Raw genomic sequence first — 13,069 nt, 5'->3', positions numbered from 1 at the left:
GAGAGGGGGATCTATTGACTTTGATCTCAATATTTTGATAAGCGAGGTGGATCATAAGAAACACTACCTCATTGCCAAGGTTTCCATGAGGGTTCCAATGAGGAGATAGCACTAAATAATAGAGAAACAGATTTTTCAGCTAATGTGTCCATGTCAGAGTTTATGATCCACTCAAATCTCCTCCTGTTGTTCTTCACTTAAATATATTAAGTTTAATCCACTGTTCTCTTCTCTTTTCTATGTTCATCCAGCTGCCATCTGAATGTTGGATGGAACTGGTACAAAAATCCTTAATGCTGACAGTAGAGCTAGCCAGTGGTTCTTCTGTCAGGTCAGGACTGTATGATTCAATGCATTATCCATCCCTCACACCTTACCCTTGTGTACCCAGTCTAAATTTCCAGTGTTTGGCTCATGTCCCTACAAACCCCACTTCTCTATGTACCTAACCAAGTGCTTCTTAAATGATGCCATTGTACCTGACTCAACTGCCTCTTCTGGCTGTTCCTTCCATATGCTCACCACCCATGCCCCTAATTGTGGACTCCCTTATACTGGGGTAAAGATTGTTACCATCCACTTTATTAATGCCTCTCATGATTTTAACACTTCCAAAAGATTGCCCTCACATTTTCCTACATTTTAAGGAATAATGCCTAGCCTGGCCAATTTCTCCCTATAACTCCGGTTCTTTAGTCCAGGCAACATCCTTTTAAATCATTCCTGCACTCTTTCCAGGTTAACTATGTTTTTCATATTACAGGGTGACAAAAACTGTCCACCATACTCGATGCGCAACTTCACCTGTGATCTATACAACTGACACAATTCCAAGTTTCTATACTCACTACTCTGACTGATGAAAGCCAGCCTGCTAAGAGCCTTTTCACCACCCTACCCACCTGCGACACCATTTATGCATTTCTGCTCTAGGTCTCTCTGTCCCATTTAACTCACTAGTACCTTATCATTCATATTATATAAGTCGTATCACAAACAATCATGTCACTGATTGAATGTCAGTCCACGGCCTCTTCTACTGCTGCGATGAGGCCATTCTCAGACTAGAGGAGAAACACCTTATATTCCATCTGGGTAGCCTCCAACCTGATGGCATGATGATCAATTTCTTGATCTTCTAATAATTCCACCCCCTCCATATTTTACCATTCCCCATTCCCACTTCCCTCTCTTCCCTTATCTCCTGACCTGCCCATCATCTCCCTCTGGTGCTCCCCGCCTTTCCCTTTTTTCCATTGCCTTCTGTTCTCTCCTATCAGATTCCCCTTTCTCCAGCCCTTTAGCTCTTTCACCAATTGACTTCCCAGGTCTTTACTTCACCCCTCGCCCCTCCCTCCCCCCCCCCACCTACTCCCTTGTACTTCTTCCTTCCCTCCCTCCATCTTCTTACTCTGATTTATTATTTCTTTTTTCTAGTTCTGATGAAAGGTCTCAGTCCTAAATATCAAACACAAGGAAATCTGCAGATGCTGGAAATTCAAGCAATATATACCACAATATATATCAGGGATGGGGTAAGAAGGGGAGGAGGGGCATTAACGGAAGTTAGAGAAGTCAATGTTCATGCCATCAGGTTGGAGGCTCCCCAGCCGGTATATAAGGTGTTGTTCCTCCAACCTGAGTGTGGCTTCATCTTGACAGTAGAGGAGGCCATGAATAGACGTATCAGAATGGGAATGGGACGCAGAATTAAAATGAGTGGCCACTGGAAGATCCTGCTTTCTCTGGCGGACAGAGCGAAACCCATCCCTGATATATTTAGTTTTTTTTCCCCCTCCTTTTTTTTCTCTCTCTCTGCCCATCACTCTGCCTGTTCTCCATCTCGCTCTGGTGCACCCCTCCCTCTTTCTTTCTCCCTAGGCCTCCCGTCCCATGATCCTTTCCCTTCTTCAGCTCTGTATCACTTTTGCCAATCACCTTTCCGGCTCTCAGCTTCACCCCACCCCCTCCGGTCTTCTCCTATCATTTCGCATTTCCCCCTCCCCCTCCTACTTTCAAATTTCTTACTATCTTTCCTTTCAGTTAGTCCTGACGAAGGGTCTTGGCCTGAAACGTCGACAGAGCTTCTTGCTATAGATGCTGCCTGGCCTGCTGTGTTCCACCAGCATTTTGTGTGTGAGTCCTAAATATTGACTGTTTACTCTTTTCTTTGCCCAGCCTGCTGAGTTCCTTCAGTATTTTGTATGTGTTATATAAATGCTACACTGCTATGACATTGCAAACTGCTTCACCTCACTGTATCTGTACTGAAATCTATTTTCCACACATTGGCCCACTTCCTGACCTATACAATAAATGCATACTACATTAGCTGTTTTACCTGAAGAACTGAAAATAACTTAGGCTCATCCCCAAAATAGAAATTCAGTCAGCACAAGCTTGGGATACTGAAGGTCATGAAAACTAAAAGTCACAAATTAATGTGATGTTAAGAATTCAACAGATGTTTTCACAAAGAAACTATATTCAAATGGAACAACATCAGAATGCCACAAGTGAGGCTCCCAGAAGAAATCTGAATTAAAAAGGCAATTTACCGTGATTGTTAAAAACTTATCAAAATATGGTTTCACAGCTCAGTTCTGTGAAAAAAGGTGATGAAACAGATTTGAAGTAGAAGAGTGTTGGAATATTTGAACACTTGAATATTTTAAATAATAGGAATTTATTTGCATTGATCAAATGCAAGAGCAAATTAGTGTCAAAAATAATTGCCAGTGTAGACAAGAAACTGGATTCAAGCCAGGTTATAAAAAAGGGAGGTAACAGTTTTGCTTATTCATTACAACAATGCACCCAATTAATGCATTGTAAAACCGGTAAGATACTTAATTAATATATTTGGTTATAGTCACAAAAATGAAGAGAATCTATCATAGAAGTTAACAAAAATACTGCATTAGGGAATACTCCCAAATAACAACAGTGGACAAAATAAAATGGATGAATCAGAAAGCATACAGGAAATGCTCAAGTGCTTCTAATCTTTGATTCATGATGGCTCTAGATATTTGCTGCACTTTCCTCCTTTTTAGTTATAAAGAAATTTATTAAACTTCCTATTTTTCAAATCTTTTCAGTCTTCTAAACTAGGTAAGTATCATTAAGGCCAAAAGTAGTCTTAAAAAAACTTTATAATGATGAGTACTGAAGTTCAGCAAGAAAAGAAGTCCTTGAATTTGTTCATAAACCTGGAGTTGAAATTTAGGATACAAAGAGAAGTAGAAAACAAAACAAATATTTTGCAAAATTAATCATAGTTAACCTTTGCTAACTGAATTTTCTGTGTGTTTCTGATATTCTTTGCTAAATCAATTGAATTGTCACTGCTGTGATAATTTTTAATATATATATTATTTCTGTTTTTGCACTATTTTAATCTATTCAATATACATTTGTATACTTACTGTAATTTATTTATTTATTTTACTTTCTATATTATCATATGTTGCATGGTACTGCTGCCACTAAGTTAACAAATTTCACGACATATGCTGGTGATAATAAACCTGATTCTGATTTTTCGGCATATAAACAATCAGTTTATATAACTTTATTAGATACAGGAGTGGAACCCAGTGTGGTCTTTGTTTTCACCCACAGAACTGCTGCACATTTTTGTTTATCACACCATTCTCTGTAAACTCTAGACACTGAAGGGCGTGAAAATTCCAGGAGATCGGTAGTTTCTTAGATACTCAAACCACCCTGTCTGGCGCCAACAATCATTTGACCAACACGGTCAAAGTCACTTTTCTTCCTCGTTAATGATGTGTGGTTTGAACAGCAACTGAACCTCATGTCTGCATGCTGTTATTCATTGAGTTGCTGCCACATGATTGGTTGATAGGATATTTGCATTAACGTCCACCTGTACAGCTGTACCTAATAAAGTGGCCACTTACTGTATATAGGCTGATATCAAATAATCCATTAAGAAATAAAGAAAAAAATGTTTTAATTTAACGTCCATAAATGTTTCCATTGAGAGTAGGGGAGATTCAAACAAGGGGACATGAGTTGAGAGTCGGGGCAACAGTTTAGGGGTAACACGAGGGGGAATTTCTTTACTTAGAGAGTGGTAGCTGTGTGGAACGAGCTTCCAGTAGAAGTGGTAGAGGCAGTTTCGGTATTGTCACTTAAAGTAAAATTGGATAGGTATATGGACAGAAAAGGAATGGAGGGTTATGGGCTGAGTGCAGGTCGGTGGGACTAGGTGAGAGTAAGCGTTCAGCATGGACTAGAAGGATCAAGATGGCCTGTTTCCGTGCTGTAATTGTTATATGGTTTATATATATATATGTATATATATATATAGTTATATAACTGTGTTATATCAAACTCGGCTCTTCTCTGATCCATCATGAGATACATACTTCCAAAGGAATGTAGCTTACAAAGTTTAAGTCTAGATAGAGAGAAGGTTTTGCTATTCAGAAATCTTCATTAGTGCTTCATTTTCAAATAGGTTAGGTATGGGTTTATCAAAACCCTTGGGCAAGTCAATCAACTTTTAGTATGTCTTGAGGCTGCATTTGATATTGTCTTTATTTTCAATGACAAACTGCCCGAGGAAATGATTGAGACAGATACAATAACACTTAAAAGATATTTGACAGGTACATGCATAGAAAATGTTGAAGGGATAGGGGTCAAATGTGGGCTCATGGGACTGCCATTTTGGTTGGCATAGGCAAGTTGAGTCAAGGGACCTATTCCCATAATGTATGACTCTATGAGTAGGTTTTAAGTTTCATTATTACCCATATCATATTGCTGTCATGAACTACAAACTCTGGTTAATCATTTAACATTTATTAAATCTTTCAGTATAAATTTTATATTTTGGGGTCAGTTGCAAGCAATAAAATTATTCCAATTTGTGATTGAGAGGGCTCTTTAGTAACTGTTAATTAACCATTATAGCTGATTAAGCCTCTTTTTAATTCTCTGTACTTTGTTTATACTGTATTAATTTAGTTCTATAGACATTGGTGGCATGAGATGAAATTAGCTCAGGAATGTAATACTTAAGTAGGTATTCAATCCATGATATTGTCACTATTTGAGATCATCTTATTTGTAGAATAGCATTAGACATGAGACATTGAGCTATACAGCATATAAACAGGTCTTCCATCTCATGACGTGCTGATTTCAGTTACTCCAAATCCATTCTGCCTACACAATGTCCATATCCCTCCATTTTTCAGATTAATGTGCTTATCAAACAGCCTCTTAAACACCTCTATCTGATCTGCCTCCACCATCACCCTTGGCGTGGCATTCCAGGCACCCACCAATCTACATAAAAAGCATTTGCCCTACACTTATGCTTTGAACTTTCCCCCTTCACCTTAAATGCATACTGAACTCAATACAAAATTATTTGATGCATTATGATCCAGCAAATGTAAACAATTCTACAATACACTGGCAGAATTGATTCCATATGATAAAACAAGTTAGTAGAATGACAAACATGCGTATTGAAACAGTATAAATCTACAACTCTGACTTTCATTTTCTTAAACTGTAACAACACAAACAATATTAAAAGTTAAAACCTAACTAAATTATATTCAATCTTCTAGTATAAATTATAGCATTACCCTTGGTTCTGATGACTGTAAAATTAAATGAAAAAAATCACCATGGGGTAAAATTGTTTTAGTGCATTTACTATTGCAAAAGTGGAATAGCCATTTATCTTCAACAAGTTTATGACCTTGTTGCACAGAAGTATTTGCTCCTTATTCTATGAGCAGTCTGGTATGAAATGTGAGATGACAGTTCAGAATGGAAGATTATCATAATGTCACTTTAGTCATGATTTCAGGCATTTGCTACAAAAATTTGCATTTATGTAGCACCTCTAATGGAAAATGAAAAGCCTGCAAGAGTTCAAAAGAAGGACAATCCTTTAAAAAGTCTGCACTGAGTTCTGATGGTAGATGAGATGAAAGCGTAATCACAATATTAGAAAACAACTTGCGAAAATTGGAAGGAGAGAAAAGTTTAAGTCATTACTTCCGTAAAGTCAGACCATCACCTTTGGTAATGGTTTTGATTTCAATTATTTGACAGAGGAAGAGTGTGTTGCCCAATAAGCAAGTGTTCTGAGAACATGGGATTGGACTGGTAATGGAGAAGGCTGCAACAGAAAGGTGAAGTGAGGCCATTGTATATGACAAATAAACTCTTCTCAGGCCTCCAACAGGGTACAGGTATCGATCTTAATGATGTTTTGATGATAAACTCTGTAATCTTCATCAGGTATGCTGCCATGCAATGTCTAGTTGGTGGTATATATATCCCCATTGCCCATTCATCCTTATTGGTTAGCTCTCATCCAAACAGTTTCCTATTGTCCTACCTTGTTTACAATTGAATTCCAGTATTACATAGAGCGAGACCTTCAACTTTGTTAAATTCTTTTTCTCTAGTTTTATTTCAATGGCTTCTTTCACCAGACATTCCCAAAAGCCATTGGCAAGGCACCGTAGTTTTGTGCTCTCTAAGTCAATCCTATGGTCATTGCGAATGCAATGTCCTGCTACAGCTGATTTCTCTGGGTAACCCAGACGGATACACCTCCTGTGCTCCTTGATGTGGGTTTCCACTGTATGTCCTGTCTGGCCGATATACACTGCTCCACATTCACAGGGAATCTTGTGAATGTTAGCTGTCCTGAGTCTCAGGTTTTCTTTGACTGTGATTTGGGCTTTCTTATGGGTTTGTGGATGGTATTAATCTGGTATTTCTTCAGGATCCTCCCAGCAACCATGGAAATACAGGGAAGACAGCCGGTAGCGACAGGTTCCTCCTCATTGTTAGGTTTCCTCGTTTTTCCTTCAGCCCTTTTGAGGGCCTGGTTGATTTCCTTCACCTTGAGGGGATGATGGTATGGAATGCTGAGCTGTAGTCAATGAAGTGTATCCTAGTGTATGCATCTTAGTTTAGATATTCCAGCAGTGAGTAAACTGCCAGTGAAAAGGCATCTGCTGTTGACCTGTTGTGATGGTAGGCAAATTGGAGCAGATCCAAGTCACTTCTTAGGCAAGAGTCAATATATTTCATCGCCAACCTCTCAAAACACTTCACTGTGGATGTAATTGCTACTGGATGATAGTCATTGAGGCAGATTACTACATTCTTCTTAGGCTCCAGTATAATTGAAGCCTGCATGAAGCAGGTGGGTAACTCAATAACAAAGTGCGATGTTAAAGATCTCAATGAACATTCCAGCCAGTTGATCAGCATAGGTTTTTAGTACCTGCCTAGGTAGCCCGTCTGGGCCGGATACTTTTCATGGGTTCATCTTCTGAAGGCTGCTCGCACGTCGGCCTCGGAGACTGAAGTCACAGGATCATTGGAAACTGTGGAAATTCATGATGGTTCCTCCATGTTTGATGGTCATAGAAGGCATTGAGCTCACCTGGAAGCAAAGCTCTGTTGTTGCCTATGACACCATTTAACTTTATAAGGGGTGATAGTATTCAAGCCCTGCCACAACAGTCGAGCATCCTTTGTTGATTCAAGTTGAGTCTAGTATTGGCATTTTCCCTGTGAGATGACTTTCTGGACATCGTACCTGGACCTCTTTCTTGGTCACCATACTTGAATACCTCTGATCTAGCCCTCAGCAGTTTGCAGATCTCATGTTTCATCCAGCACTTTGGGTTGAGGAAGACTCGGAATGATTTTGTGGGGACACAAACCCATCTGCAGCTGTTTTAATAAAGTCCGTCACAGCCATGGTGCGTTCATTCAGATCCACAGATGAGTCCTTGAACACAGCCCAGACCACTGACTCAAAGCAATCCCATGGCCACTTCTCTGCCTCCCAGACCACCTCTTTGTTGTCCTCATCTCTGGAACTTTGCTCTTAGTCTCTGCCTGTATGCAGGTAGGACAGACAAATGAGACGATTTATTGAAATGCGATCTGGACATTGAATGGTAAGCATTCCTTATCTTAGTATAATAGTGGTCTAGCATTTGGGGATCTCTGGTGCTACAGGTTATATGCTCATGGTAATTGGGCACAGGTTTCTTCAAGAAAGCTGAAGTTTTCGATTATGATTTGAAATGTGCCGGGCTGAATGGTTTCTTGTTTGGAGATGGCATCATGCAGTATCTTCAGCATTTGATTATAGTTGGCCTTTGGTGTTGTGTAAACTGCAATCAGGTTTATGGAGAAGAACTCCCTAGATAACTAGAGCAGACGACATAGAAGGAACATGAGAAAGAAAAGGAGAAACAAAATGGAGGCAGAAGAGATGCAAGGATCAAAGTAGATCCAGAGAGAAAAGCTGAGAAAAAGAGAGGGAAGGTATCCAGAGGTGTCAGAACCACTTTCTGCAGTCTCAGAGTCAACTCCTACAACCACCAAGGAGGAGACCCCAGATCCTGAGATTGTTTCAGAGTCACAAGTCTCACCTGCCAGGCAGAATGAGCCCCCCTTGCCAGGAAAGACTTTATCCCACAAGGAGAAGAAAGCCTCCATAGTGATTAAATCTTTAGTCCGGAAAAATTTAAAAAATTGACTTTGCTGTGGATGTCTGTATAGTATTTGCATTATATAGTATGTAGTTGAGATGCATTTAATTGTATTAGAGTTTATAGCTAAGCAGGGAGGAGTGTTGTGTATTTAATATTTCAGAAGTATTTGAGTAATATTGTAACTATATTGTATGATCAAGCATTATTATTTATTTAAATAATTCATTACAGCTTATGTGTAAAAATAAGTGAATTGCATGCATCATTTGAGCATGCCTTTCTTAAAGTTAACACACGATACATTATTCAGACACATTATTTTGATTTTTTTTATGTTTAGGAGTTACAAAAAATAACACAAGTAGTTTAGTCTAAGTACGTCCACCATACTTTTATATAAAGAGGAGGCAATCACAATGTTTAAAAGATATTTAGGTACATGGATAAAATTTTTTTAGAGATTAGCTGAGAGAGGCAACCTGGTTGCTATGGACAAATTGGGCCTAAGGGCTTGTTTCTGTGCTATACAACTCTATGACTCTATTTGTTTGGGAAGCTTTCATTGTTTGGATTGATATTATTTACCCCGTTGCTGAGAAGAGAATAAGTGAATGAAAAAGAAACTGGTGCTTTCCAGGCGTGTATGTTGAATAAACTCTTCTCAGACCCAGCAGGGTACAACATTTTAAGACAAATTCTGCCATCTTCATCAAGGATGATACCTGGGCATGTCTAGTCGGGTGGGAATTATACTCTTGCTGTCCATCGCTCCTGATTGGTTAGTTATCATCCAACCAGGTTTCCACTGTTCCACCTTGTTAACAATCAAGCTCCAGTTCTTACTTAGAGTGAGACTTCCATCTTTGTTAAGATTCTTTCCTTCTTGTTTTAGTTCAATGGTTTCTTTCACCAGGTGGTCCCAAAAGCCATTGGCATGGCACAATAGTCATGTGCTGTCAAAGTCAATACTATGGTCATTCCGAATTCAATGTTCTGCTGCTGCTGATTCCTCCAGGTAACCCAAATGGGTACACCTCCTGTACTCCTCGATGCATGTTTCCACTGTGCGTCCCATCTAGCTGATATTTGCTGCTCCGTTTTCACAGGAAATCCTGTAAACACCAGCCATCCTGAGTCCCATAAGCTATGATTTGAGCTTTCAAAAGGGTTTGTGGATAGCATGAATCCAATATTTCTTCAGGATCCTGGCGATCCTTCCAGATACCATGGAAATATAGTTCCGGCAGACGGTAGTGATGGGTTCCTCCTCATTGTTAGATTTCCTGGTTCTTCTGTTGGCCCTTTTAAGGGCCCAATCCATTTCCTTCACCTTGTAGCCATTTTGTAGGAGTGTCGTGTGTCATCGTCTTAGTTCCTTATGAAGACTCTCCAGGTCCAAAATAGTTTTTTCACAGTTAATCAAAGTAGAAAGAACAGCTCTATGTTGGGAGGCGTGATGGTGGCTGTTATTGTTAAGGTATAAGTCCGTGTGTGTGGATTTCTGATAGACGCCATGTCCGAGGCTACCATCTGCTTTCCATCATATTAGAATGTCTAGGAATGGGAGGCAACCATTCTTCTCCATCTCCACTGTAAATTGAATGCTTGGATGTACGCTGTTGAAATGGTCATGGAACAGTTGGAGTGCCTGGAGTCCATGAGCCACACTACAAAGGACATATCTGAAGAAGGATTTGGGGCATAGGGGTGATGACCTCAGAACCCTCTCTTCAACATCCTCCATGTAGAAATTGGTAATACTTCCTACACAATGGCTACAAGTTGAAGGAAATCTATCGGGCCTTAAAAGGGCTGACGGAAGAACTAGGAAACCTAGCTCGAGGAGGAAGCCGTTGCTAGCACCTGTCTTCCCTATATTTCCGTGGTTTCTGGAAGGATTGCCAGGATAGTGAAGCAATACTGGATTAATACCATCCAGGAAGCTCAAGTCACAGCTTCTGCAGGTCAAAGATGACCTGGGACTTGGGTCAGCTGACATCTACAGGATTCCCTGTGAATGCAGAGCAGAGTATATCAGCCAGATGGGATGCATGGTGGAAACCCGCATCAAGGAGCACAGGAGGCGTATCTGTTAGGTTACCCCGAGAAATCGGTGGCAGCAGAACATTGCAGTCACAGTGGTCATAGGATTGACTTTGATGGCACAAAACTACTGTACCGCACCAATGGTTTTTGGGACTGTCTGGTGAAGGAAACCATTGAAATAAAACTAGAGGACAAGAATTTTAACAAAGGCAAAGGTCTTACTCTAAGTAAGAACTGGAATTTGATTGTAAACAAGGAAGGACAGCAAAAACCTGATTGGATGAGGACTAATCACTCAGGAGGGATGGATGACAGGGACTGATACCACTGGACTGATGGCAGACTTTTTCATCGAAACATCAGTTAAAATTGATATCTGTACCTGGCTGGAAGCCCGAGAAAAGTTTATTCATCAAAATAAGTGGACTTCTATTCATCAAAATAAGCGGAGAGAAGGTCATTTTTCTTTTCTTTAACAGCTTGGGGAAAAGAGGCTAGACTGTGCAAGCGTGTGACATAGCACGCCAAGGTTTAAAAGAAAGACCGCCATATACAGCGGCCATTGTTGGAGTGGGACGGCTTTGGCTCAATCAGGCTTCGGCGAGAAACAGGCAGAGGCGAGGGTAGGTTCCGGTAAGTTTTTGTTTTTTCTTCTTTTTTTTTGTTCAGACTAGAGAATATGCCAGGCAGGATGTTGGAGTGCTCTTCTTGCAGGATGTGGGAAGTCAGGGAGACCTCCGGTGTCCCTGACAATGACACCTGCAAGAAGTGCATCCAGCTGCAGCTCCTAACAGACCACGTTAGGGAACTGGAGCAGGAGCTGGATGACCTCCGGATCATTCGGGAGACTGAGCAGTTTATAGATAGTAGCTTCCGGGAGGTAGTTACACCTAAGGAACAGGGCACAGGTAATTGGGTTACCGTCAGGTGAGGGAAGGGGAAAGGGCAGGTAGTGCAGGGATCCCCTGTGGCCATTCCCCTCCAAAACAGGTATACTGATTTGGATACTGTTGGGGGGGGGTGGCTTACCTGGGACAAGCTGCAGCAGCTGGATCTCTGGCACTGAGTCTGGTTCTACAGTGCAAAAGGGAGGGAGGAAGAAGAGGAGAGCGGTAGTGATAGGAGATCCCATAGTCAGGGGTACGGACAGGAGATTCTGCGGTTGTGACAGAGACTCCTGGATGGTTTGTTGCCTCCAGGGTGCCAGAGTCAGGGATGTCTCTGATTGTGTGCACAGCATTCTGAGGTGGGAGGGTGATCAGCCAGATGTCGTGGTACACATCGGTACCAAATACATAGGTAGAAAGAGTCAGGAGGTCCTGAAGAGTGAGTACAGAGAGCTTGGTAGGAAGTTGATAAACAGGACCTTGAGGGTAGTAATCTCCGGATTTCTGCCTGTGCCATGTGCCAGTGAGGGTAAGAGTAGGATGCTCTGGCAGATGAACACGTGGCTGAGAAACTGGTGTAGGGGGCAGGGTTTCAGATTTCTAGATCATTGGGATCTCTTCTGGGGCAGGTGGGACCTGTACAAGAGAGACGGGTTACACCTGAACTACAAGGAAACCAATATACTTGCAGGGAGGTTTGCTAGTGTTATTGGGGAGGGTTTAAACTAGATTTGCAGGGGGATGGGAACCAGAGTGCCAGAGTAGATAGTGGAACGGGGGTAAAAATAAATGATGTTAGTAGTTCATGCAAAGACACAAATAGTAAGGTTGTGTGTGGTGGTAATAATCTTCTGAAGTGTGTATATTTCAATGCGAGGAGTATTGTGGGAAAGGCAGATGAGCTTAGGGCCTGGATTGACACATGGAATTATGACATCATAGCCATTACAAGAGGGCTACAAGAGGGGCAGGACTGGCAGCTCAGTGTTCCAGGGTTCCGATGCTTCAGACGTGATAGAGGCAGAGGGATGAAGGGTGGGGGGGCGGGGGGGCGGGATGGCTTTGCTAGTCAGGGAAAATATTAAGCAGTGCTTCGGCAGGACAAATTAGAGGGCTTGTCTACTGAGGCCATTTGGGTGGAGCTGAGAAACAGGAAAGATATGACCACATTAATAGGGTTGTATTATAGAACACCCAATAGTCAGTGAGAATTGGAAGAGCAAATCTGCAGAGAGGTAACAGACAACTGCAGGAGACAGAAAGTTGTGATTGTAGGGGATTTTAATTTTCCACACATTGATTGGGACTCCCATACTGTTAAAGGTCTAGATGGGCTAGAGTTTGTAAAATATGTTCAGGAAAGTTTTCTAAATCAATATTTAGATGTACCAACTAGGGAGGATGCAATATTAGATCTCCTATTAGGAAATGAGTTAGGGCAGGTGACGGGGAACACATTGGTTCCAGTGATCATAACGCCATTAGTTTCAACTTGATCATGGATAAAGATAGATCTGGTCCTCGGGTTGAAGTTCCAAACTGGAAAAAGGCCAAATTTGAAGAAATGAGAAAGGATCTAAAAAGCGTAGATTGGGACAGGTTGTTCGCTGA

The sequence above is a fragment of the Hemitrygon akajei genome, chromosome 19 (genome assembly GCF_048418815.1).
Source record: "Hemitrygon akajei chromosome 19, sHemAka1.3, whole genome shotgun sequence".
Taxonomy (NCBI): Eukaryota; Metazoa; Chordata; class Chondrichthyes; order Myliobatiformes; family Dasyatidae; genus Hemitrygon; species Hemitrygon akajei.
Note: the sequence above shows the minus strand (reverse complement) of the source record.